Source organism: Ambystoma mexicanum, chromosome 14 (assembly GCF_040938575.1).
Source record: "Ambystoma mexicanum isolate Mex_15411 chromosome 14, UKY_AmexF1_1, whole genome shotgun sequence".
In the NCBI taxonomy this organism is placed as follows: domain Eukaryota; kingdom Metazoa; phylum Chordata; class Amphibia; order Caudata; family Ambystomatidae; genus Ambystoma; species Ambystoma mexicanum.
Genome location: NC_090940.1, coordinates 589,776,612 through 589,801,477, shown reverse-complemented (window position 1 = coordinate 589,801,477; position 24,866 = coordinate 589,776,612). Strand labels below are relative to the sequence as shown.

Here is a 24,866-nt window from a genome sequence, read left to right as displayed (position 1 = left end):
CATTTTTTTCCCCACATTTCGGACTTTGCAGGAGTGTCTGGTTAAAAAAATCTGGGGCGATGTGCGCAAATCATACCTCTGCGGATTCCCATGGGTGTCCTCTTTTCGAAAATGCATGGGGTTCCCTGTTTTCCTCGGTGGCTTGGACACCCGAGGCCCATATCTGTAAGCTGTGCCGGTCGGCAGAATGTCTGAGATTTCCCTCTGAAAACAGACTTGGGGTTACTTGTGTTTTAGGCTTTCCCCTTGGCGGCCAGGTAGGTGCACCCACACATGTGAGGTACCGTTTTCATCGGGACACCTGTGGGAACGTGTGACGGTAGGCCATGTGTTGGTGGGGGGCGTGTTTCGATGGGTGCGTCGAGCGAAATGTGCGGAAAAAGCGTTTTTTTCCCCACATTTCGGACTTTGCAGTGGTGTCTGGGTGAAAAAATCTGGGGCGATGTGCGCAAATCATACCTCTGCGGATTCCCACGGGTGTCCTCTTTTCGAAAATGCATGGGGTTCCCTGTTTTCCTCGGTGGCTTGGACACCCGAGGCCCATATCTGCACGTTGTGCCATTCGGCAGAATGTCTGAGATTTCCCTCTGAAAACAGACTTGGGGTTACTTGTGTTTTAGGCTTTCCCCTTGGCGGCCAGGTAGGTGCACCCACACATGTGAGGTACCGTTTTTATCGGGACACCTGTGGAAACACGTGACGGTAGGCCATGTGTTGTTGGGGCATGTTTCGATGGGTGCGTCGAGCGAAATGTGCGGAAAATGCATTTTTTTCCCCACATTTCGGACTTTGCAGGGGTGTCTGGGTAAAAATATCTGGGGTGATGTGCGCAAATCATACCTCTGCGGATTCCCACGGGTGTCCTCTTTTCGAAAATGCATGGGGTTTCCTGTTTTCCTCGGTGGCTTGGACACCCGAGGCCCATATCTGTACGTTGTGCCGGTCGGCAGAATGTCTGAGATTTCGCTCTGAAAACAGACTTGGGGTTACTTGTGTTTTAGGCTTTCCCCTTGGCGGCCAGGTAGGTGCACCCACACATGTGAGGTACCGTTTTCATCGGGACACGTGTGGGAACGGGTGATGGTAGGCCATGTGTTGTTGGGGGCGTGTTTCGATGGGTGCGTCGAGCGAAATGTGCGGAAAAAGCGTTTTTTTCCCTACATTTTGGACTTTGCAGGGGTGTCTAGGTAAAAAAATCTGGGGCGATGTGAGCAAACCATACCTCTGCGGATTCCCACAGGTGTCCTCTTTTCGAAAATGCATGGGGTTCCCTGTTTTCCTCGGTGGCTTGGACACCCGAGGCCCATATCTGTACGTTGTGCCGGTCGGCAGAATGTCTGAGATTTCCCTCTGAAAACAGAATTGGGGTTACTTGTGTTTTAGGCTTTCCCCTTGGCGGCCAGGTAGGTGCACCCACACATGAGAGGTACCGTTTTCATCGGGACACCTGTGGGAACGCATGACGGTAGGCCATGTGTTGGTGGGGGGCGTGTTTCGATGGGTGCGTCGAGCGAAATGTGCGGAAAAAGCGTTTTTTTCCCCACATTTCGGACTTTGCAGGGGTGTCTGGGTAAAAAAATCTGGGGCGATGTGCGCAAATCATACCTCTGCGGATTCCCACGGGTGTCCTCTTTTCGAAAATGCATGGGGTTCCCTGTTTTAGTCGGTGGCTTGGACACCCGAGGCCCATATCTGTACGTTGTGCCGGTCGGCAGAATGTCTGAGATTTCCCTCTGAAAACAGACTTGGGGTTACTTGTGTTTTAGGCTTTCCCCTTGGCGGCCAGGTAGGTGCACCCACACATGTGAGGTACCGTTTTCATTGGGACACCTGTGGGAACGCGTGACGGTAGGCCATGTGTTGTTGGGGGCGTGTTTCGATGGATGCGTCGAGCGAAATGTGCGGAAAAAGCGTTTTTTTCCCCACATTTTGGACTTTGCAGGGGTGTCTGGGTAAAAAAATCTGGGGCGATGTGCGCAAATCATACCTCTGCGGATTCCCACGGGTGTCCTCTTTTCGAAAATACATGGGGTTCCCTGTTTTCCTCGGTGGCTTGGACACCCGAGGCCCATATCTGTACTTTGTGCCGGTCGGCAGAATGTCTGAGATTTCCCTCTGAAAACAGAATTGGGGTTACTTGTGTTTTAGGCTTTCCCCTTGGCGGCCAGGTAGGTGCACCCACACATGTGAGGTACCGTTTTCATCGGGACACCTGTGGGAACGCGTGACGGTAGGTCATGTGTTGTTGGGGGCGTGTTTCGATGGGTGCGTCGAGCGAAATGTGGGTAAAAAGCGTTTTTTTCCCCACATTTCAGACTTTGCAGGGGTGTCTGGGTAAAAAAATCTGGGGCGATGTGCGCAAATCATACCTCTGCGGATTCCCACGAGTGTCCTCTTTTCGAAAATGCATGGGGTTCCCTGTTTTCCTCGGTGGCTTGGACACCCGAGGCCCATATCTGTACGTTGTGCCGGTCGGCAGAATGTCTGAGATTTCCCTCTGAAAACATACTTGGGGTTACTTGTGTTTTAGGCTTTCCCCTTGGCGGCCAGGTAGGTGCACCCACACATGTGAGGTACCGTTTTCATGGGGACACCTGTGGGAACGCGTGACGGTAGGCCATGTGTTGTTGGGGGCGTGTTTCGATGGGTGCGTCGAGCGAAATGTGCGGAAAAAGCGTTTTTTTCCCCACATTTCGGACTTTGCAGGGGTGTCTGGGTAAAAAAATCTGGGGCGATGTGCGCAAATCATACCTCTGCGGATTCCCACGGGTGTCCTCTTTTCGAAAATGCATGGGGTTCCCTGTTTTCCTCGGTGGCTTGGACACCCGAGGCCCATATCTGTACGTTGTGCCGGTCGGCAGAATGTCTGAGATTTCCCTCTGAAAACAGACTTGGGGTTACTTGTGTTTTAGGCTTTCCCCTTGGCGGCCAGGTAGGTGCACCCACACATGTGAGGTACCGTTTTCATCGGGACACCTGTGGGAACCCGTGACAGTAAGCCATGTGTTGTTAGGGGCGTGTTTCGATGGGTGCGTCGAGCGAAATGTGCGGAAAAAGCATTTTTTTCCCCACATTTCGGACTTTGCAGGAGTGTCTGGTTAAAAAAATCTGGGGCGATGTGCGCAAATCATACCTCTGCGGATTCCCATGGGTGTCCTCTTTTCGAAAATGCATGGGGTTCCCTGTTTTCCTCGGTGGCTTGGACACCCGAGGCCCATATCTGTAAGCTGTGCCGGTCGGCAGAATGTCTGAGATTTCCCTCTGAAAACAGACTTGGGGTTACTTGTGTTTTAGGCTTTCCCCTTGGCGGCCAGGTAGGTGCACCCACACATGTGAGGTACCGTTTTCATCGGGACACCTGTGGGAACGTGTGACGGTAGGCCATGTGTTGGTGGGGGGCGTGTTTCGATGGGTGCGTCGAGCGAAATGTGCGGAAAAAGCGTTTTTTTCCCCACATTTCGGACTTTGCAGTGGTGTCTGGGTGAAAAAATCTGGGGCGATGTGCGCAAATCATACCTCTGCGGATTCCCACGGGTGTCCTCTTTTCGAAAATGCATGGGGTTCCCTGTTTTCCTCGGTGGCTTGGACACCCGAGGCCCATATCTGCACGTTGTGCCATTCGGCAGAATGTCTGAGATTTCCCTCTGAAAACAGACTTGGGGTTACTTGTGTTTTAGGCTTTCCCCTTGGCGGCCAGGTAGGTGCACCCACACATGTGAGGTACCGTTTTCATCGGGACACCTGCGGGAACCCGTGACGGTAGGCCATGGTTGTTAGGGGCGTGTTTCGATGGGTGCGTCGAGCGAAATGTGCGGAAAAAGCGTTTTTTCCCCCACATTTCGGACTTTGCAGGGGTGTCTGGGAAAAAAAAATCTGGGGCGATGTGCGCAAATCATACCTCTGCGGATTCCCACGGGTGTCCTCTTTTCGGAAATGCATGGGGTTCCCTGTTTTCCTCGGTGGCTTGGACACCCGAGGCCCATATCTGTAAGCTGTGCCGGTCGGCAGAATGTCTGAGATTTCCCTCTGAAAACAGACTTGGGGTTACTTGTGTTTTAGGCTTTCCCCTTGGCGGCCAGGTAGGTGCACCCACACATGTGAGGTACCGTTTTCACCGGGACACCTGTGGGAACGTGTGACGGTAGGCCATGTGTTGTTGGGGGCGTGTTTCAATGGGTGCGTCAAGCGAAATGTGCGGAAAAAGCGTTTTTTTCCCCACATTTCAGACTTTGCAGGGGTGTCTGGGTAAAAAAATCTGGGGCGATGTGCGCAAATCATACCTCTGCGGATTCCCACGGGTGTCCTCTTTTCGAAAATGCATGGGGTTCCCTGTTTTCCTCGGTGGTTTGGACACCCGAGGCCCATATCTGTACGTAGTGCCGGTCGGCAGAATGTCTGAGATTTCCCTCTGAAAACAGAATTGGGGTTACTTGTGTTTTAGGCTTTCCCCTTGGTGGCCAGGTAGGTGCACCCACACATGTGAGGTACCGTTTTCATCGGGACACCTGTGGGAACGCATGACGGTAGGCCATGTGTTGGTGGGGGCGTGTTTCGATGGGTGCGTCGAGCGAAATGTGCGGAAAAAGCGTTTTTTTCCCCACATTTCGGACTTTGCAGGGGTGTCTGGGGAAAAAAATCTGGGGCGATGTGCGCAAATCATACCTCTGCGGATTCCCACGGGTGTCCTCTTTTCGAAAATGCATGGGGTTCCCTGTTTTCCTCGGTGGCTTGGACACCCGAGGCCCATATCTGTACGTTGTGCCGGTCGGCAGAATGTCTGAGATTTCCCTCTGAAAACAGACTTGGGGTTACTTGTGTTTTAGGCTTTCCCCTTGGCGGCCAGGTAGGTGCACCCACACATGTGAGGTACCGTTTTCATTGGGACACCTGTGGGAACGCGTGACGGTAGGCCATGTGTTGTTGGGGGCGTGTTTCGATGGGTGCGTCGAGCGAAATGTGCGGAAAAAGCGTTTTTTTCCCCACATTTCGGACTTTGCAGGGGTGTCTGGGTAAAAAAATCTGGGGCGATGTGCGCAAATCATACCTCTGCGGATTCCCACGGGTGTCCTCTTTTCGAAAATGCATGGGGTTCCCTGTTTTCCTCGGTGGCTTGGACACCCGAGGCCCATATCTGTACGTTGTGCCGGTCGGCAGAATGTCTGAGATTTCCCTCTGAAAACAGACTTGGGGTTACTTGTGTTTTAGGCTTTCCCCTTGGCGTCCAGGTAGGTGCACCCACACATGTGAGGTACCGTTTTCATCGGGACACCTGTGGGAACCCGTGACGGTAGGCCATGTGTTGTTGGGGGCGTGTTTCGATGGGTGCGTCGAGCGAAATGTGCGGAAAAAGCGTTTTTTTCCCCACATTTTGGACTTTGCAGGGGTGTCTGGGTAAAAAAATCTGGGACGATGTGCGCAAATCATACCTCTGTGGATTCCCACGGGTGTCCTCTTTTCGCAAATGCATGGGGTTCCCTGTTTTCCTCGGTGGCTTGGACACCCGAGGCCCATATCTGTACGTTGTGCCGGTCGGCAGAATGTCTGAGATTTCCCTCTGAAAACAGACTTGGGGTTACTTGTGTTTTAGGCTTTCCCCTTGGCGGCCAGGTAGGTGCACCCACACATGTGAGGTACCGTTTTCATCGGGACACCTGTGGGAACCCGTGACGGTAGGCCATGTGTTGTTGGGGGCGTGTTTCGATGGGTGCGTCGAGCGAAATGTGTGGAAAAAGCGTTTTTTTCCCCACATTTTGGACTTTGCAGGGGTGTCTGGGTAAAAAAATCTGGGACGATGTGCGCAAATCATACCTCTGTGGATTCCCACGGGTGTCCTCTTTTCGCAAATGCATGGGGTTCCCTGTTTTCCTCGGTGGCTTGGACACCCGAGGCCCATATCTGTACGTTGTGCCGGTCGGCAGAATGTCTGAGATTTCCCTCTGAAAACAGACTTGGGGTTACTTGTGTTTTAGGCTTTCCCCTTGGCGGCCAGGTAGGTGCACCCACACATGTGGGGTACTGTTTTCATCGGGACACCTGTGGGAACGCGGGACGGTAGGCCATGTGTTGTGTTTGTGTGATTTTCATAACGTTTTGACCCATTTGCTGGTGCCCTTTGTCTCACAACCCTTTCTTTTCCCAAATGTGACCTACATTTAGTCGCTACTTTAGCCACCATACACTTTTGTAACCTGCACAAGTCACCTACCCTTGAAAAGGTCTGCCTGTGCTCTTTCAAAAAATGTATGGCTGCCGTTCCTCACCACATTGGTTTTCCCAATTTACACATGCTAAGTGCGTCTGGTCAGGCCGTGAGCATAAAACTCCTGTGTACCATGGCTCAGTGTTTGGCTTGTGATATTGCTTGTTTTGTAAAAACACTACAAAAATGGTATGCTCTCCTAACTGCAAGAGTCGGGGGAATGTAGCGGAGCATTGCTTTTCTCAAAATTCATAGAAGCCATTGCCGTACCAAGCCAACCATGTCCAACACATACCTTTTTTTTAGTCATTTTCCCGATTTTCCCCCATTTGATGGCAGTTTCCCCTACCTAGTTGTTGCCTGACCTATGCAAATCACCCTTTCCTAAACTTGGAATTTCGTCTACTTTTCAGAAATATATGCCTTTCTGTCCTCCAATTTGGCTTTCCTGCCCTTTTCTTCCATTCCGTCCAAGCATGTCCAATTGGCAAAAATGGCAAAAATCGCCTACCTCTCACATAACGGTTGATAACCACATAAAAATAATTTTTTTCCATTTCCACTCAACCTGTTCCTGAAAGCCACCACATTGGGGAACTCAGCACAGCAAACCATTTGTTCCTAGCTCTTACAAGGAAAAAACCACAGGCTTCTTTGTACATCATTTTATTGGCATTTCTTGAAAAAACCCAAAATTTTTGCACTTTTTCCTTATTTTCTCTCACCCCCCTACAGCAACCTGGGATTCCTGGGTGTCGTTACGACCGCCTACATGTGGGAAAAAAAGGAGCCAAATTTGGCCAAGATATCTCATGTAACAAAAAAGTTACAAGCCATTGAATGGCCACATACCAAAATCACCAAAAAAGGCTCTGGCACTGGGGAGAAATACCCATGGCACTTAAAGGGTTAAAAACACTGTATAAAGTTGTGTGTGGGGCTCCTAATACTACCTTAGTGAAGAGGAAGAGATTGACTCCACAGATACTATTACTGATGAATCGCTTTCCAGCTGCAACAAACGTTTCTGTGTTGACTGTGATTGATAGTAATTTTTGTCTTTTGATCAATATCATTGTCTAGCCTAGTAGTGGATTTGGTGGTGGCAAGGGAGACCTAAATTCCAGTCTTCTACCACAGTGCGAATGCACCTTGTGTTCTTCTTTCTTTGACCTTCAGTGGACAAGATCTCCACCTTCCAACCCTGAGATAGTGGTAGGTACTGAAAGTGAAACCTCATCGGTCAGTCTTGGTGGAAGATCAACGTTGCAGTGCACTACATATACATATATGCATATACATGTAATCTTACATGTACAGCAGAGCAACCTTTCACTGAGAGTGTGGAACGTAAATTGGAAGAGATCCTTTAACTGGACAAGTTAAATTCTGCCATTCTCAGTTGACACAAGTACTTGCTTTAGAAGCAAAGAAAATAAACACTACAGAATGCCTCTCCCTGACGATTGCTCGTTTGGGTGCCAATATGTTGTCCCAATGTCTTAGTCACTCACTGACGGGTGTATCACCGACCCCTCTGAATCTCTGATACTTCTTTCTCAAAAAGAAATCACATGCGCATGACTCTTGCACTAGCTGCGCTCTAGCATTCTCTGCTCCTCCTCCGAGGTGTCACCCGATGGCACGCGTCTCTTCCGCTCACTTCAATAGATACACAATGACTGTGGTGGGTCAAACAAATCCTGCAATCTCTTGTAGATCCTCTGACAGAAATCACACGCGCATGACTCTCACACAAGCTGCCTCTGGGTATTATCTGCCCCGCTTGCTTCTACTGCCAGATATCACTCGACGGCATGTGTCCAGCCCACTCACTTCAAGAGATGGACACGGCCCGTGTATTTTCCACCTCCCTGTATCACTACTAGTCCCCGCCAATAAATCATGCAGGCATGACCCTCACACAATCTGCCTAAATGGATTCCCTGCTCCTCCTCACAGGTGCCATTTGATGGCACTTGTCTCGCGCACTACAAGAGACAGAACTGGAAGTGGTGCATTGTCTGCCTGCCTGAATCCCTGCTCCTTGTCCAAGGCATGTGTGTCACTTACATCACTTGGACAGCATGACCCTCACACAAGCTGTCTAAAGGGATTCCCTGCTCCTCCTCACAGGATGACACGTGTCTGACATGCTAACTCCAAGAGACAGAAACTGGAAGTGGTGCATTGTGTGCCTGCCTGAATCCCTGCTGCTTGTCCAGGGCATGTGTGTCACTTACCATTACTTGAGTGGTCTACTCACCCTGCAACCAACAATAACTGCTATTTTCTCCAGACTTTTAGAGGTGTCAGTCAAACTCGGGAGCCACATGTATGTGTATCTCTCACTGTCACTCCCCTCCCGCAAAGACATTCACCTCTGAGGCGTGTGTCAGCGGGTAGGGTAATATTCATATTTCAGGCGACTTACGACTTATCCTTGTCTTGGGATGGGGTCCAGTGAGGATGTCTCGCGGGTCCTCTCCATAATGTCCCTGGGTACATCATCTTCTATCTTGGGGAGGTACCCAGTCCCCTTTATCCACACCACTAACGTCCCTAGGAATCATTCTGAGACTTTGACACAAGCAGCATTACAGGAACTTTTCACTGCTACAAGTAATTGCCCTAGTGTAAAAATATACATAATCCTCCACTACACTAGGGCATTTCTTCCCAAATGCTAATTCCGATGCAACATTTGCTTAATAAGGCTCCACATGCTGGCGTCTTATTCAACGTTATGATGAAAAAAGGCCATGGTATAGTTAATACAAGATAATAAAATACAAAATAATACACAATGTTTCCTAAATTCCATGGCAATACTGACGGATTCAAAGTATTGTTACTCATCCTGACAATTCCATGTTCAAGATATGATATACCAGCAATGTCTTCTGTGCACGGATAAAGTCCAGCTTATAGAAGTCCACCGAGATATATAGTTTTCTGCTAATGTACATTCAATGACCACAATTCTGTATATCTGTATATCATGTGCCACTGACAGCAGTGGGGGCAATATACCGCCCCTAATGCGCTATACAATGATGACTGTCACTGCAAATTTGACAAACCCTGGCACGAGCCTCATTATAATCAGAACAATATGCACAGCTTGGGGGCTTTTTTACAAAATAACTGCGCCACAGCTCCCTGCCTATGCATTTGTAAGTATGCATCTGTGTGCATTTCTTCTTACACTGTTCAGGCACCAAGGCATGGAGCATGTCAGGCTCAGCCATTTGACCATATCATTGCATCCATACGCCTTCATTAATGACTGAAACAAAATAAATACAAAACAAAGGCGTGTTTCTTCCTCTAAAGATTGACTTATTTATATATTTATGTATTTATTTATTATTACATTTGTATAGCACACTAAACCCTGGGGCATCAAGACTTAGGATGTTTAATAATATTGGTTTGAATGCCTCCTAAATGTTCCACTTTATCACTACTGGGATAAGTATTTTGTTCTTTTATGCTGAAGAAATAAAGCTCATCTTGAAAAAAGATGAGAACATTTAGGACTTTCCAAGATATCAGTGTGATGTTTAAATACTGAAAGCTTGACTCAGCCGTTTATCCTTAAAATGAATTACAAATCAGTGCTCTTGAATTGGATAGTAATCACAGCCATTATCTTGGTGCTTTAGTGTGTGAGTTATCTGGCATGAAGTGATGCATAAAAGCCTGGCACCTTAGGAATGCCAGCACTGCAAACAACTACATTATGGCTTCGTCTATCAAGGCAAAAATAGTTTTCAAAATACTGCTTTTTTTATGGAGAACCCGATCACAAATTGGTTATCACATAAGATATTTCCCAAATACCGGATGGAAAATCTGCATGCTTTATCTTGCTGTCACGGCATGTGCTCAGTATGACATGAGTTACTTCTGGAAAAATCACATGCTCTGCTTGCCTATTGGTCATACCTTTAAAATCACTGAAATAGCTTCACAATCACAACCTAATAGTTTTCCTGAAATCAAAGGTCCTCATTACGACCCAGGCGGAGGACCGTGGTGCTATTAGCACCATGGTCCATGCCGGTGTCTGCCATGGCGGAATGGGGAATTACCACCCCATTCCGAGGTTGGCGGGCGGTAATTCCCCATGCCGACATGGCCCTTCCCCATTCCCATTTTTGCCCCATAGGGCTCAATGGGAATGGGGAAGGCGCTAAGTACGGTGCCGCAAATTGTGGCACCGTACTTAGCACCAAGGTCCTTTTGCGGGTCCCTACTTTAACGGCTGGTTTTACCAGCCGTTAAGGTTGGGTCCCGCAAAGGGACCTCATAATTAGGCGCCAATAGGTTACGGCGCCGAAGCCTTTTACGGCGCCGTTAACCCATTAGCGCCTGGGTCGTAATGAGGCCCAATATCTAGCTCAGATTTATCTGTGCATCAAAATGCCAGGTGGGAAAAGGCAGTGATTATTATCTGAATACATGACCTGATTTGCAGTAACTCATAGGGACCCAAGGTTCCCACACATAAAGGTAAATACCAGATATTTCAAGGGTAATGAAAACATACACAGACAGCAACAATTGTCAGTTGAAGTTGTCATGTCCGGATTTCCTGGTTGTCCCCTGATACCTGAATGCATGGTGAGTGATGTCATGAATGGAATGTCCTGAGTGTGTCTGGCATGTTTGGGGTTGAATGAAGGTTCCACCCCGGCAGTTGGAAGTACGTAGCCTGGGTGGTGGGAGCCGTTGGGCTCCCGTCGGTCGTTGGGCTCCCGTCGGTTCTTCCTGATCTCCTATGAACCTGATAACAACTGATCCTAAGATGTAATCTTAGGATCAGCATAAGGATGTAATTTTAACGAAGCTAAAACTACTTAGCTGTGGCCTCCAGAGTCCTCATCCCGTTTATAACAGAATTCAATGGCTAGCCGGAGAGTCCAAACAAGGCAATCACCCAAAAAAGGCCATTGCTGTTTAATTGTCTGTGGAGCAGTGTGTACTGTCGCTCTGTACTGTACTAGACATAAAGCCATTTTATCCATGAGAAAACATGCTCCAAATGATCTCTGATTCAAGGACAATACATCAGTGCCAGACACAGTTATCATTTCACCATTATGTGTCTCCTTGCCATTGAGCAAGTGTCTAAGCTGCTGTACTTGCTTGCAGTGGCCACAATGCTCAAGACGGGAAGAGAGAAGCCAAATGTGCATGGATCGAGCCTCATCACCAATGCTCTCCTTTTTTCAATGTATTTTCTTATTTCACCATTAAACAGAGGGACAGGTTAAACCACAATGACATAACCAAGCTGGATTAGTTAATTGACAAGACAAAACTAACATGTTTTCCAAGATAAGGCTATTCATCAGTAATGTACTACTTTACTGTTTTTTTTGTTATCTTTAAAACAACTGGATCAGCCTGTTACTCTATTTTAGAGAAACGTGCATTAGATATGAAATACATAAAACGTGATGTGCGTAGCCAAGCGTGGCATTTTGCGCTAGGTGAATAGGTTGAGCCCTAAAAAGGACTAAATTAAATGGAACTCAAACATGTTGATTGTAATGTGTGCTCTGTTTAGTCGGATACGTTATTAGTGCTGGTTTTGAAGCCCCACTGGCAGTAAGCAGTCGCATCAGGCAAAATCTGTATATGACTTCAGTTCAGCCAAACCTTTGGAGAAATAATTGCTTTTAACACAATCTTTGTTTGTTGGGGGCAGAGCGGGAGGAGGAACAACCAGCCAACTACTCAATTTCTCCATGGTTGGTTAAGTTCTTATTCATGCGCTATTTTGCAAAACTCCAGTGTGACTAGTTGCAGCAAAACCCCCCACCCAAGTTCAGTAACAGTCTGGGTTATTGCTGCTCTGACAAATGCATTACCTGTACTCCAAGTCTCACTACATAAGGGGACTTTGCAAATTAAGATATCTTAAAAGATGTAAAGTAGGTGTTTTCTACTGACTTTGTACCATGCCTCTACCAATCACTTGACTTTATTTCTGTCTTTACCCTAGACACGTACTCTCCTTTGCACATGCTTTCCTAGCAGGTATCAATACATGCTCTGTTCCTTTTCCCACTCCTTACGCCAGATGACCTTTATTACTTGTTAACTTACTTGTAACCTTTGCAAACATCACCTCTCACCAGCAACCGTTTTTTGCATTACGGGTTAAATTCTGGAAAATCACATTATCTGTCGTTCTTAATCACTCAAACAATACTTTTGCAAGAATATAGACTACTGTACGATTACAGTAGCTATTTCAATTTACTAATGTAAAATCAAATTATGTGAAATAACACATATCATTATTAACATGCAGCGGTCATGGGTTTTTTCAACTATGTTTGGGCTGAATTGATGGGGGACAGTAATCAATGCTTCATCCAATTGACTGTGTAGAGTCAGAATTTCCCATTTAAAATGGCATCTATTTTTTATTTATTTTATTTTGTTTTATTATTTTTTTATTTTTATTTTATTTTATTTTTTTTATTATTATTATTATTATTATTATTTATTATTATTATTATTTATTATTAAAATGGCATCTAATTCCAATCAAACTGTTCAGAAATATTTGTGAATTATTTTACTGGGCTGAGCAAGAGACATTTGCTGGACTAAGAAAGTGATTTTATTCACAACACAGGAGCAGAGCATTTTTTAAAAAAATTTTAGTTTTCAAGTGGGGAATAAATGAAAGAGAAATTATAGTTACTTTGATTTTCATTTGGCTCGTAGAAACAGAATCACTTTCAATAGCAAGTTCAAGAAATTGGTTTAATTTGAAAAGGTTCCCTGCCCATATTTTACACACTTAGGAAAGCCTTCTACTTTTGGACATTTGCTCGTGCTTCTAACAGAGCAATGGGGCTTTTAATACAATTTCCATTTCTGCAACTACTGTAAAGGTGTCGAAGAAGGAAGCTGACACAAGAGTGTCATTCTGGTTGGTAAAAACGTGTATTTATCAAACAGGAAGATACCCTCACTATCCCTATCTTCTGAGAGGGGTTTCCCTGCCTCAAACTAATACTAAAGGATTCATCAGAATGCCAAGACGAAGACAAACATAAATGTCACCAGCCAGTAGGAGAACCAGGAAAGCCCGGGTTCAACCCGGGTAGAGGATGAAGTGGTGTTTGACTCATTTTTTGAAGTGGCCAAGTGTGTCAGCCGGCCGTATCGGCCCGGGTAGTGTGCTTGAAAGCAGGGGCACCTGGATATCAAAGGATACCCCCCTGAACTGAGCCAGTTTGTATCTGGGATGATGTAATGTCGGGTAGACAGAGGATCAGAACTGTCTTCCTGAAGTATGAACCTTCAAGGGATCCTTCAAATAGTTGGGGCAAGCATTAGACTGGCATTTAAATGACAGTGTGAGGATCTTGTGAGTAATCCTGTTCTTTACCAGTAACCAATGCAGATTTCTGCATCCTGCATCCTGCAGATACATGGATACATGGGTTCGTTTAGACATGCCATGTGCAAACTGCGCCGGTTTGTAGTGAGTGCATGTTGGATGAGTGCATGTTGGAACGTGATGTGCCAGCCAACAAGCTGTTACAATAGTCCAGTCTAGAGTTGATTAAAGCTGTGGCTAGAAGAGAGCAGTTCTTGACTGAGATGAATGGACAGATAGGATTAATGAGGCCACATGAGGAATGAATGTTGGAGACGTGTGGCTTCATAGTCAGTTCCTCATCAAGGATTACCCCCAATACTTTTACCTTCTTGGAGACATTGATGCTGTTGCCGGCAATACAAAAGTTGTCAAAGGTGGGATACAGCTTCTTAACACGAGAACCGGATGCTAGAATCAGGAGATCAGTCTTTTTTCATTGTTCAGAACAAGGGAGTTGTCAGCCATCCAGGCCTGAACTGCATTGTAGATTTTATTTATGGCTGCCGAATCATGCGTGCAGTTCCCACTCAGCTCAAGGAAGACCTGGGTGTCATCAGCATAATTATTATACTGTACACCCAGGTCATCCAATAAGCCGAGCAGGGGCCTGATGTAGATATTAAACAGAGTTGGTGAGATACATGAGCCCTGTGGAATGCCTCAAACTTAGAGAACCGGAGATGAGCTTGCATTGCCCACTGCCACATGGGCGGTGTGGGGTCAAAGAATCAAAAAGATCCATTGTTTTGCTAATTCAGAGCAATGTGCCAGGTCCTTAAGCCTTACAACTAGGAGGCGGTGATCCACTAGGTTGAAGGCCGCAGAGAGATCTAAGAGTATCAGCAGGGCCGGATGAACCCTATCCACTATTTTGGCCAATGCAGATTTTATGTGCGGCATAGCGGTTTCCATCCCACGCTGGGTTCTAAAACCTGATTGATGCGTCCCCAAGATGTTTTGCTCTTCAATGTGTCCATGTAGCTGAGTGTAGGCTACTTTGTCCATGATTTTAAGAATAAAAGGGACATTTGAAACGGGCCGATAATTTTTGGCCACTCGAGGTTCAGCATTACTCTTCTTTAGCAGGTATGTGATCCACGCCTCCTCAAGGGATGATGGAATCAGAGATTGATCAGCTTTGTCATCCAAGGAACCAACAACTCAAGCAAGCCCTTATAGATGTCAGTGGGGCAGCTATCGCTAAGGCAGGATGTAGGTTTCATGGTGAGGATAATCTTAAGAATTTGACCCTCAGAACAGTGGGTGAGGTTAAACTAATTGAGATCATTCGACACATGAGAAGGATCCTGATGGATAGTTTGGGCGATCGTGGGCCCGCGTTATTGCCCTTGCATATGACTGATGGTATGTTTCTGGGCTGAGAGCTTGGCTGAAACTTCATCATGGATTTTCTGATTCCATGCATAGTCTTTAATGGAATTCCGGTTATGGGAAGCAGTATCCTGAAATTCGGTCAAGATTTAAACCAATTCACGTGAACTGGACTGAGCATTGGAGATCCTTTTATTAAAGTAGGTTTATTTAGCAGAGATGATGGTATTTTTTAATTCCTTCACTGGTTGTTTATACTGAGCAAGATTGAGGTGGCCGGGGTTATTACACCAGGCTCTTTCGCAAGCCCTCTTCATCCGCCTAACTGAAATGATGTCGTCATTAAACCATGTATTTTTGTGAGTCTCAGGCTTAATTAGTCTTTTCTTCCATGGGGCCAGGACTGCAATAACACTTTTGGTGGTGGACGTAAGGTGTGCCACCAACTTGGAAGAGTTAGAAAAACACTTGAGCGGGTCACGGCCGGATGATAGGTATGCCGAGAATATAGAAGGGTGACATTTTTTAAGTTCCAGGAGAATTTTTTGACTCTTGGTATTGAGTCCAACCGCGCAGCAGGGGCAAGTAGGTGCACAACTGCTTGCACTAAGAAATGGTCTGACAATGCACAAGGGGTGACTATAACAATGGAGATGGGAGTATGACGGGTAACAACCCAATCCAGTGTGTGACCCCGCATTGTGCGCGGAATCTTTTTACCGATTCAGAGTTTCTGATGGTGTCAAGGGTGTCAATGTTAAAATCACCCATAATAATGAGCGGAGTTTTAGCCTTGGTGATATGAATAAGTAGCTCAAGACATTTTTCCTCAAAGAGAGGCATGTCCCTAGGTGGACTGTAGAGGGCAGGATACTTAGAGAGATATTTGCGTTAATCTTTATTTTGACCAGTAAAGACTCACAGTCATCCTGGCTGGTATGAGCAATGGTGTGACAATCCAGAAGCTTTTTACACATAAGTGCCACACCTCCCTACGCCTTTGTGGACCAGGCAATCAGTCCGAAAAAGCAGGTAATCAGGAGGGAGGGACAGGGTGGCGGGCTTTAACCATGTTTCGGTCAAGGCCATCGTACTTGGGCCACATTCCGAAAGGTAATCTGCTATCTCTACTCAATGCTTCAGCAACGATTGTGCGTTTAGCATTGAGAAGGTTAGCGTAGATTCTGTCGCACTAATACTAGATGTTGGAGAAGGACGCAGTGTGATAGTGGGATTCCTTCTGTCAGTGGGAGTTGGAGGACTTTCAATGAAATCTGGAGAGTTTGAACAAAGAGCGACTGAGAGCATATACGAGTTTGTAGGAGAGACAGCACTACCTAATGGTTTAAAAGGGGAAGTGGTTTCTTGGACCGTGTGGTCCCGAGACACCGGCAGAGAATCAGAAAGAGTTGGCAGTATGCCAGTATAAGTGTTGGTGGGGGAAGTAAGACTTGTGCTGATTCCCACTTGGTTGCAGAGACGACTGGGGGAAACACTAGGTTCACTATGGAGGGCCGGAAGCATGGGTTGGTCCAGAGGGACAAGGTATCGCTCTAATATGCTTGCCTGTTTTAATTTGTATGTTGTGGAGGGACCACAAGCTCTTAAACAGAGATTTTGTACATCTGTCATTTGGTATTCATATTGAGAAAAGGGATGAAAACTCTACCTGTGTTATTCAGGCCCAGTGAGAGGCACACAGCTCACACCTTGGGCAAATCAATGATAACCGGCCTCTCAAATGTGTCAGCGCTAATGCGCCGCAGACGTGCCTAGGAGGCTCGGTATAGCTAGGAGGTGTAGTTTGAAGGAACTACAATTTTTGCACAAAGCCTGATACGATCAGGAGCCTGCCGCGGCTGTGAAGAAGAGTCACGCAGTACTGCAGGGAACGTGGCACAGATATTCTCAATAGGTGAATGCTAGGAAATTCAAATGTAGTAATTTACAGGAAATACTCAAAATTAGATGTTATTTAGAAATTAACACACAAAAAATGTCAGAAATAACGTGAAAGATGTGTGTGTGTGTCTGTGTGTGTGTGTGTACTCGGTGGGTCCTAATGCCTGTGCTGCACATGTATCAAACTCTGAGTGAGGCTTTTTGAATAGCTTACATTTCAAACTGAATCACTTCTAGAGGTACGTAATTTTAACAGGTAAGGCATAATGAAATTAAGTAGTTTGACCATGAACACACACCTCGGTTAAGTGGCAAAGCGGGAATATGAGCCTATCCTGAAATTTACTTGATCACACATCTTCCGGCCTCAAGTTAGAACAAATATGTGTTGAAGGTTGGTTTTGAATACCAACAATAACTTAATGTTATAACGATTACTTTAAAAAATGCACAAGTCACATGATAAACTAACCTGAAAATGTATTCATTATTGTAGAAATGTGTTGATGAAAACAGTAAGAGGGGATTTGTTTTGAATCCTAAATTGCACAGGGGAGACCACTCCTGTTTGCACTTTTTTGCCAAAGGGCCATTCATTAATTTTAATTGTTTCCACCAAGCACTGGAAAAGTAAAGAGTATAAAACACAGGCACAAATCACCTTTGTTCTTCACTTTTCCACTGTGTGTCTGGAAAAGTGCAAATCACTTCCACAATGAATGATTGTGGGAGCCATCCACAATGGATTCCTTAGTATTCTGCCCACTTTTATTAGGTGTAAATGTCAGGTGGATCCCGAAGAAATCCATTGGTTTCCCAACAATGTAAAAATACGTGCTAGTGGAAAACCAATTGGATTTGGCAGGGGGACCTTGTTAAGTCTGTTCTGATCTCCAACTTTGCCTGCCAAATCATACAAAACCCTGCAGCTGTTATAAAGTGGCGATAGATGCATTTAGTGACACTTCTTTGACTCTGCTTGACCCCCTATGATTGTAACTTTATTTTCCCCATCCTGTATGAAAGCCTACAAGCTCCACCAGCATAGAAATTAATGAGAATTTACAAATAATCTCACACAGGCACAAAGTGAACTGAAATGCATGACGAGGTCATTGTTTCACACGTCGTGTTCTGTATACCCTTAATTTCCAATCACTCAACAATCACACTTAAGTAGCTTTTTAAAACCCTGTATAGTTTAAAGAAAAAAGTGCCACAGCAATGGTAACTGCCTTTTACCTTTTCTCATCTCGAATAAATTCCTGTTGTAAATAATCTGCGTCTGAGACACATTAAAAAGCTAAGCCCTCACTGGGAGGGTCTGTGCAGCCCTGGCTCTTTGTATTTTAGAAGAGAAAGACAGAGCAGGGGGGCATGGGCATTTGCCCCTTGTCCAAATGTTAAATCCACCTCTGATTGCATTCTTTAGGAAATATTTAAGTATTATTTTTTAGTTTTAAAAGATGTACAGCTTTTATACTTTTCCCACAACATTATTGGAAACGCTCTTCTCTCGTGTTATTTTGCAGGTGGTCATGTTTCATTTTCACCACTGCCTATTACCCCTGCACCCAGGATTTCATCATACATCATTTTCCAAACAAAACACACAATACACATTCGGTCCGATACACAGAATCTTTGCTGGGAAAATACTAACATTGCGGACCATTCTGCGTGCAAAAAAACCTCAGTCGATTCATGAAATCAATATTGCAGGTCTTTTCCGGACTTTGCATGGACTCTCGCATGTCTGGCACCATTCTGCGAGCAGTCGAGCGCCCTGCGCGAGACTCCACCCAGAGCGTGGTTCGGGCCTGCGCAGAGTTTTAAATAGTGGGTGGAACATGCATATTTCCTATTTTCCACGCAGAATGCGGAAGAACGAGGAATAATCTGGGCCTGTCTAGGGACGAGCTACACAAGGAAATCGCACACCAGTATTACGCGAAACCAAGCGCATTCATGGATTTGACCAGGCAACTTCACATCTGGAAATCAGCACGCAAAGCTCCCCTTCACACTGCCACGTGAAGGCACGCGCAAGGTCCCAATCGCATCAGAATGACTGAGCAAAGGTAAGGCCCGATCGGGAAGTTACGGGTGCTTGTACACATTTGGGGTGCCCTTCGCAGTTAGGGGTGGTGTTCGCAGTAAGGGGTGCGCGTATGCAGAGTAGCAGGGTACATCAGCGGTGTACGGGCGTTCGCATGGAGATTGACCAGAGAATTACCGAAGTTACAGAAAATGGTATGCATGTTTTTGGGGTGCTGGTAACATTTCTGGGGGAACCTACGTAGTGTCACCAGGATGATGCTGACTTGGTTGTGGGAAATCCATGTAGTATTACCCATGTGCATGACTTTGTGGCTGAGGAATGTGCAAGTTACATTGCGGTCTAAATTCCGTGAATACGCAGAGTGCTCATAGAAGACTTTGCACGTAGGGACACACAATGTTCTCGGCACTTTGCAGGATCAATGTGCACTTTTCTATGAATCGGGCCCTTGATGTATTCTGTTTGCATGCAAATGAGGTTATCAAGTCAGTACTGAATAACAGAATCATGAAACGTTCTGGCAGAGTGGACTAGGCTTCTACACAGACGAATAAACATTCTATTTAGGTCAGAGCCCCATTGGTAAGTAGCATGAGAAGATCTGAAACTGGTCCATACAGGCCATCCTTGATTCCCAAGGCATAGAGAGCAGGTACCCACATCTGGGCATATACAAGTTCAAACCTGAAGCCAACATGCATTGGCAAAACCAACAGCTTGGGCTTTTGATTAAGCATGGATACACATTTGCCAGGCACTGCCACAAAAGTACCAGCTGGCCATAAAATGGGAGCAGCTGGAAAACGGTGTGAGTATCTGGTCATATGAAGGCATTGCCTGCCAAATGTCTGTCTGATACCTATACCGTAGGCCAAAGCTGTTGACTTTGTGATTGCTTGTTTAAGACCGGACTTCAGTGCAAGGAACAGAGGCATTGACAAAGATATTGCTTAAAAAATCTGGCTGAAGACACAAATTAAGAGATTTGTATTACACCAGGAGCCCATTTACAGAGGCAATTAAATAATTAAATACTCAAAAGAATACTTTGATATAATACTGGCATGCCCTATTCAGCAGCGCGCTTGGTGTTATTTTGTGATAGAGCTTACACAAAGAGCTCCAGAAAGGTTACGTTTTGATGGCGAGGAGCAGGTAGTTAATGGTATTGCCATAGGCATTAACATAGCCATGGCTAGGCATGTGGTTAAATGACCAAACACAACCATAGGATGGGTTCCTCTTCACATTTTATCTCCATCCCATCTGTATCCCCCTGCATGATTTCTGGTTGTACCTAATAGTCAAAAACCTCTGAATTAATTATAACCACCAGCATTGCTTTGGTCAGCCTGCCATACCATTGTTTGCAAATCAGCCTTGGCCCTGTCATTAATGTGAGAAGCCATTCCTGACCTGCAAGACCACTTGGCCTAACACTGTGTGTGGTTGCTTGTGTTCCAGTGCAGAGGGAACAGGCCTAATATTTGAGATCGAACTGCAACTTTTGGTGGCAGCTCCAAGAGTCATTTGCTAATAGTTTGCCCCATTCTGTAATGCACACACTACAGAATTATGGCATTGAATGTTGTGCAGAGCAACGGTAGTGGTAATGTTTAATTCAAAGCCTTGCATCTATCCGCTTTTGATTTTATGACACTCTCCCCTCCAGAGTTACCTTTTTCTTTCTACTAACCTTATCTTTTCGCTGATAATTAAGTAGTTAATGTAGCACAATATATACTTTGATGTAATGTTTAAAGGTCCCCAGTCAGTTAATGCACCTTCTGCAGAAATCTGTGTTCAAGCAACATTACCTGTCATTTATTGTTTGATATAGTTAACCATTTTATTAAGCATTATATAAAAAGCTGCTATATTCCCACAAAAAATAAACATACTTTAAATTACAGAAACCAAAATTGTGATTTTAGGTTTGAGAAAATAGTTGTAGGCAGCCTGTTTGAAAAAGTGTGCTACCATACTTAGAGGTGTGTATGACCCTCCATCTTCCTGGTCATTTGTGCTAGGTCATTGTCTAGGGCTAGTAAACAAATCCTGGCTGGGCCTCCTGCAGTTTTGCCTCTCAGAATGATGTCTCTGAGGATGCTGCAGCACGTTTAGAGTGAAATCCACCCCCTCCAAACCCCTGCTCCTTCGGGTCTCAGTGGTGTATAACACCACTGTCATGGCCTCCTTTCTGGGGGGGCATGGGTGGCCCTTGGGGGGTCTAGCCCCCCTGCTGGAGACAAGCCTGCCTAGATGTGATATTATGAGGGAGCATCACATAGGAGGGGAAGGCTGTCGGGGAGATGTGGTGACCCCATCAGGAGAGACGTGGCATTATTCCCTTCCAAATAAAGAAGTGTGACGTATCATGAAGTACGAAACAGACAACAGACTTCAGGTTCAAACAAAAAGACATGTATTAACTTAAACGTCAGGATGGTTGCCCTATGCTAAGGTGGAATTTTCCTACCTGAACGAAACTAAGGTAAATCTGAGTCAAAGAGTTCAACTTAAAAATCTGTCTGTGTCCAAAACCTATCTTTGCCCTCACAACTACAATTGACCAATGTGTAGAGATGTCAAAGTCAAAAGAAACAGTGACTCAATGTTAGGAGTGTCTTCAGCTCACAGCTTCCGTTCAGCTCCCCGTCTCCAAATACAAGACCTTTCCAAGTAAAAAGCTCCAAGTTTTCCTTTCTCCATTTGAAGGTGATATAGTTCAACACCAGTCCTTGAGGTTTCCGTTCCCCAAGTTTCAAGTAATGCAGTTCAAAATAAGAGGGGTCTTGAGACTCCAATCCCAAAACAAGTTACAAAATAGTTCAAAGTGATAGCGTTCGGCACCAATCTTTGGGTTTCCCTTTCCCAAGCCTTTAATATCTTGAATTATACTTGCTTTTGTTTTCTTGAAGTCTTAAACAAACACCAGGTCAGCCTGACCCTCTTTCTGGCTTGCCTCGCCAGCTCTTCTGCAGTGGTTTAATTTATCTTGTTTCATGGAGTCTTTAGCTTTTACCTTTCAAGGTCCCTTGGTCTAGGTGCAGTTGTCAGACTACACAGTCCACCCATCACAGGTCGCGCAACCAGGACCGTGGGCTCCTCAGCTTTCACCCACAGGTTACTCTATTGGGCTTTTGGCTTAGGGTATATTCTTGTACTCCTCTGGCTTCTCCTTGTTCCCCTTGAGGCTCTGCCACCATGCATGATACACCCCTTGCCCAACTGTACCTTTGTCACACTTCACTTATTTATTAATGTTCACTTTTTGGCTTCCGTTAGCCTTTAATATATTAGTGTTCCAGGTTTGGATTGATTCTTTGCGCCACATATGTTTTAAAGTTCTCTTTGCAGCTCAGAGTTCAAGGTTCTCTTATGTGGCTTAATTAAGTTCAATATAGAATGTATAGTTGTTTGCATTAAATGGTAAATTGGTATTTAATTTGATATTCAATGTGTGTTGGTTTTATCACAATGCTTGGTTTCCATTTAGTTAAGTATGCAAAATGCATTGGTTTTTCAAATACTGAATTTCCATTAAGTTCGGTATTCAATAAGCAGGTAACGATGTATTCTTCTGGACTGTTACTCACTCGTGGTCTGTTCGGTGAAGGGTCGCCTCTCCGACACTCGCTTGTCTTCTCCGCTCTCACTTGGTGGTTTCCCGTGACTTCCTTTCCGCTCCTGAAGTCGGAGGTCGGGAAAACCTACTGTTGCAAACTCCTCTTGTTCGCAGTGTGTTCCCTGCTTCACACCGGCGTCTTTGATGCTGGTCTTCAGATGCAGAGGGCATCCTCTGCATCCAGGCTCCTTCTCAGCCCTGGCTGCATGCGCTTTGATCTAGAGAAACCCAGGCCCGCGGGGGATACAAAGCCCACTTACATCGGGTCCCAAAAGTTCACTGGAACTTCTGCCAGCATCCTGGTTCTTCCAATCGGGCCACCACGGCTGCCCCCTTTCACAGGTCTCCTGCTACTTCACCTGTTCGCCCTGCCCTGCTGGTCTGGTCTCCTTTTATACATTTGCAGCCCCTTCACAGACTGCAGGTGTGGAACTCTTATTAGTCCTGCCTGACCACAATTACAGGAACATGGATTTGTTTCTTTCACACAAGAACTGAGCCACAAGTTTTTAGTTTGATTTCAATTTTTGATTTATGATTCAAAAAGTTATATCCAATCTCCCAAAGGAGAGCCCTTTTAGAAGACACGTGTTTCAGCTCCTCAAGAGCCTTTTTCAAATCAGGACATATATCACATTCACTTCAAATATACACATAAGCATGTACAGACATTTTGTGTTTTGTAAAGACAGAGAATAGGGAGGGGTGGCGGGTTGGGCAAATAGGGTTCACAAAGAGGAAACCAATCACAAAACATATTCGTAAGAATATGTAAAGTAATCTCAGTTACCGATCTAAAATCAGTGATTTACTCAGTTAAATGTCGATTGTTATCTGTTTATAAAATCTAGTTAGCTTGGTAAGCATCGATGGAACACCTAATACATTCTACCTCATAATGCCATAACCTTAGGATTACATCATCTGTGTAAGCAATTTTATTCAGTTCGGGTCTTGCCCCTTATTAGTACCTATAGCGTCGGTTTCTAAGTATCCACATTGCTAATAAAAGTATTGCCGTGTAATTGCAATATCCATATTGTCCAACTTCATTACTAGGCAAACACAAAACAATAATCATTATTATTTGGATGTATCTTACCATGTGTCAAATTAGTATTCATTCGTAGTTTTGTAAAGTCTTGATTCATTACAGGTGCTGGGTTAGAATCCCACCTGTAATGTATTGATCATTGTCATGCATGCTAATCTTTCAGTCATTCGAATCCACTCCACACTTTCACATACCATTAGTCATTCATAATTCCTTTTACATATGGGAATAGGTTGTTGATGTTTTGATACTGATATTCATATGTTTTCATTCTGCAGGTCATGGCATAATCCCATATTGTTCATTTCTACTTTAATCCTCAATCCCAAACCCTGTTATAAATCAGATTTCATTGCGAATATGTCTCTATCTACGAATAGTAGTGTTTTACTAATGCGCTAACTCTTAAATCGACATGCTGTAATGCTATCCTAGAAAATCGTCCCATAACTAATATTGGGCCGTCAGATGTCTTGATCAAACCGACGGCGCTGCAGGTACAAATATTGCCATTTCCTAACTAATTGCAAACGCTGGTTGCCAAATAATACTGCTCTGGACAGATCATGTTATTTTATAATTTCTTAAATGAGCGTTGCTCGAGCGATCATCTCTCTAATTAGTATTTGTCATATCATGTAACGAAGTTAGTCATCCTGCATTGAAGTAAGGGCTTACCTCAAAAGTCTTAGCTTCAATATTCTGAATGCTGCGGCGGCTGCCACGTATTGTGTTTAAGCAGGTTGCCATGGTTCTGGATGAAGTCCTTCCTCTGTTCCCACTCGTCAATGTTTGGGCGCCATCTTTTGGGCTACGTAGTTACATAATGTTCGAATAAACAGTTCTAATAAGCCGATAGTAGCGATTTTACTAATTCAGTTGAGGAATCTACCTCTATATACGTGGATTTTCACGTTACTTTTTATAAATTGGCTGATTCCATATTTATGCGCATGTCGAGTCAGAGAAATAGCCACTAATGCATATCCTAATTCAAAACTTCCACTTCCCATCTTTAATTGATTGTAGCATATGGCTATGGCTTGCAGATTATAAATGTTGAAACGGTAAACTACATTTACATGCAATAAATAGGTATACGCCTCAAAATAGAAATGTCTTGTGACCCTTAATAATTGCAGTTACTCACATGTGCGATTCTAATCCTGCACATATTAATACCACTGGTTTCGTTCTAGATATCTCTCACATGAAATAGCAATTAATTCCTGAAATGCTTTTCCTATGGTTTCGTCCTTTCTTTCATTCGTTCTG

General features: G+C 45.0%; 1 long non-coding RNA gene across 1 annotated transcript in view; it reads right to left on the bottom strand.

Moving 5' to 3' along the window:
- LOC138526979 (uncharacterized) overlaps positions 1-23,715 on the bottom strand; it is a 103,580-nt gene extending 79,865 nt beyond the window's left edge. The window contains exon 1 of the long non-coding RNA XR_011283794.1: positions 23,640-23,715. This is a non-coding gene — a long non-coding RNA (uncharacterized lncRNA). The remainder of the gene's footprint in view (positions 1-23,639) is intronic.
- Between the last annotated feature and the right edge of the window lie 1,151 nt (positions 23,716-24,866).